The 3,345-nt window shown below is 44.1% G+C and overlaps 1 pseudogene; it reads left to right on the top strand.

Moving 5' to 3' along the window:
- The first annotated feature begins 713 nt into the window (after positions 1–713).
- LOC124597123 lies at positions 714–830 on the top strand (annotated as a pseudogene).
- The last annotated feature ends 2,515 nt before the right edge of the window (positions 831–3,345 follow it).

Raw genomic sequence — 3,345 nt, 5'->3', positions numbered from 1 at the left:
GTAATTGGCGGTACAAATACAAGGACATATAAAAGTTATAAAAAAAAGCTGAAATTGAAATAAAATTGGAGGATTAAGTGCTAGAGGCTTTTAATGGCAATTACAAGTCATGTCTAAAGCTGATGTTTAACTAATCGTATTAAAAATGGAGGATAGTCCGTTTACAGACGGGAGCCAAAATAAGAAGATGAAAATATATATGGTGTCTGTCATTCAGATATGTAGTAAGTGGGAGACCCAGTCTCGAGCCCCCGTCTGTCACATACTTTCAACTTTCCCCATTGATTTAAATCAATCCCCATTGGGGGCTAATGCTATTAATTCCTTTGTAATACGATGCAAAATGACAAAAAAATATAAATAAAATTGTTTAGTGCAATGTAAACCCACTCGTAAATCATGTAATCACAAAAACTGTATTACATTTCATGAAAATCTCTTGTACGTATGCCACAAAGTACTGCGTCGAGTGAAGAATTATAAACTACTAATTAAGCTGCAGACCACGCAGGCGCAGAAGTGGGGTCGTCTGCTAACATTCGAATTAACCTGTTCTCGCCACCAAGAGAGACCAAATAGAAAAGGCGTAGTTAGGTATCGAGGTGCGGTGCATGTTTCGAGCAGGCGTATGACAGCGTATGCGGTCACAGCCATCTACCTAGTGACAGGGCGCCGACTTTCCAAGATTTCTGTGGGTGCATATCAATTGCGGTGGCAACGGCCTTGCCGCAGTGGATACACCGGTTCCCGCCAGATCACCGGAGTTAAGCGCTGTCGGGCGTGGCCAGCACTTGGATGGGTGACCATCCAGCCGCCATGCGCTGTTGCCATTTTTCGGGGTGCACTCAGCCTCGTGATGCCAATTGAGGAGCTACTCGACCGAATAGTAGCGGCTCCGGTCAAAGAACCACATGCCCCTCCTATCCGCATCCTCAACAGGGGATGACACGGCGGTCAGATGGTCCCGATGGGCCACTTGTGGCCTGAAGACGGAGTGCTTTTTTTATATCAGTGGCGGAATGTATTATACGAGGGTCACTCCAAAAGAAATGCACACTATTTTTGTAAAAATACCGTTTTCATTTTGCATGTGTGAAAGTTTTACAGTCTGTAGATACATGCTTCCCGCTTGTTCTCAAACTCAGTCCATCCTGTTCCCGTGGCGCCGTCACAGCATGTCTTCAAGATGGCTGCAACACTTAACGTTCGTCAGAAGCAACGTGCTGTCATAGAATTCCTGTGCTGTGAAAACGATACAGTGGAAAACATCTACAAGAGGTTGAGAAAGGTGTATGGAGATGCTGCTGTCGGTCGCAGTACAGTTAGTCGGTGGGCAAGCAGGTGACGTGATGAAAGCGGGCACGGCAATATTGAGGATTGTCCTCGCAGCGGCAGGCCTCGTACTGCACACACTCCAGACAATGTGCAGAGAGTTAACGAATTGGTGACGGCTGACAGACGCATCACAGTGATCGAATTGTCAAGCTACGTTGGGATAGGGGAAGGAAGTGTTTGCAGAATACTGAAAGAGTTGGCGTTAAAAAAGGTTTGTGCCAGGTGGGTTCCCAGAATGTTGACAGTGGCTCACAAAGAAACAAGAAAAACGGTATGCAGCGAACTTTTGGAACAGTACGAGAATGGTGGAGATGAATTTGTTGGTAGAATTGTGACAGGTGATGAAACATGGCTCCATCATTTTTCACCGGAGACGAAGAGGCAATCAATGGAGTGGCTTCATCCAAATGCACCCAAGAAAAAAAAATTCAAAACCACAGCTTCTGCTGTAAAAGTTATGGCTACGGTGTTTTCCGATTCTGAAGGACTCTTGCTTGTGCACATCATGCCATAAATTCTGATGCATATGTGACGACACTGAAGAAATTTCAAGCTCGACTGAGTCGTGTTAGACCACATCGGCAAAAGCTGGATGTTTTGCTGTTGCACGACAATGCACCGCCACATGTCAATCAAAAAACCGTGGAAGCGATCTCAAAACTCGGATGGACAACACTGAAACACCCACCTTACGGTTCTGACCTGGCTCCATGTGACTATCATCAGTGGCTCCAACGGGTTGGTCCAGAATTTTACTGTGCGGGTATACAGGCGCTGGTTCCAAGATAGCGTAAGGCAGTTGAGAGGTATGGAAATTATGTGGAGAAATGAAAATATTGTTCCTAAGAGATGTATCTACACACTGTAAAACTTTCAAACATGTAGAATAAAAGATGGATTTTAAAAATATAGTGTGCATTTCTTTTGGAGTGACCCTCGTATGTTTTCTGAGGAGTCTCGATTACCTTGCCAATGGTGTGGATGCTTGCATGCAGATAGCTGTACCGTAGGTGGAACCACAATGGAGGGGTGTCTGTTGAGTGGCCAGACAAACCTGTGGTACCTGAAGAGGGCAGCAGCCCTTTCAGTAGTTGCAGGGGAAACAGTCTGGATGATTGACTGATTTGGCCTTGTAACATCAACCAAAACGGCCTTGTCGTGCTGGTACTGCCAACGGCAAGTGTCAGGAAGTCCTTTCCGAAAGTATTTGTTTGGAGTATAGCCATGTATGGAAGTGAAACATGGACAATAAAGCAAGGGGAAACTACAGTCGTCATTTTTCCCGACGGCATGCAGCTTTACTGTATGGTTAAATGATGATGGTGTCCACTTTAAAATATTCTGGAGGTAAAATAGTCCCCCATTCGGATCCCCAGATGGTGACTACTCAGGAGGACGTCGTTATCAGCAGAAACAAAAGTGGCGTTATACGGATTGGAGCGTGGAACGTCAGATCCCTTAATCGGACAGGTAGGTCAGAAAATTTAAAAAGGGAAATGGATAGGTTAAAGTTAGATATAGTGGAAATTAATGAAGTTCGGTGGCAGGAGGAACAAGACATCTGGTAAGGTGAATATAGGGTTACAATTACAAAATCAAATAAGGGTAATGCAGGAGTAGGTTTAATAATGAATAAAAAATAGGAGCGTCGATAAGCTACTACGAACAGCATAGTGAACGCATTATTGTAGCCAAGATAAACACGAAGCCCACACCCATCACAGCAGTACAAGTTTATATGGCAACTAGCTCCGCAGATGAGGGGGAGATTGAGGAAATGTACGATGAGATAAAAGAAATTATTCAGATCGTTAAGGGTGCCGAAAATTTAATAGTCACCGGGGACTGGGATTCGATAATAGGAAAAGGAAGAGAAGGAAAAGTAGTAGGTGAATATTGACCGGGGGAAAGGAATGAAAGAGGAATAAGCTTTATAGAATTTTGCACAGAGCATAATTTAATCATAGCTAACACTTGGTTTAAGAATCATGAAAGAATCTTGTAGACGTG

Source organism: Schistocerca americana, chromosome 2 (genome assembly GCF_021461395.2).
Source record: "Schistocerca americana isolate TAMUIC-IGC-003095 chromosome 2, iqSchAmer2.1, whole genome shotgun sequence".
Lineage (NCBI taxonomy): Eukaryota > Metazoa > Arthropoda > Insecta > Orthoptera > Acrididae > Schistocerca > Schistocerca americana.
This window is presented reverse-complemented; position numbering and strand designations above follow the sequence as displayed.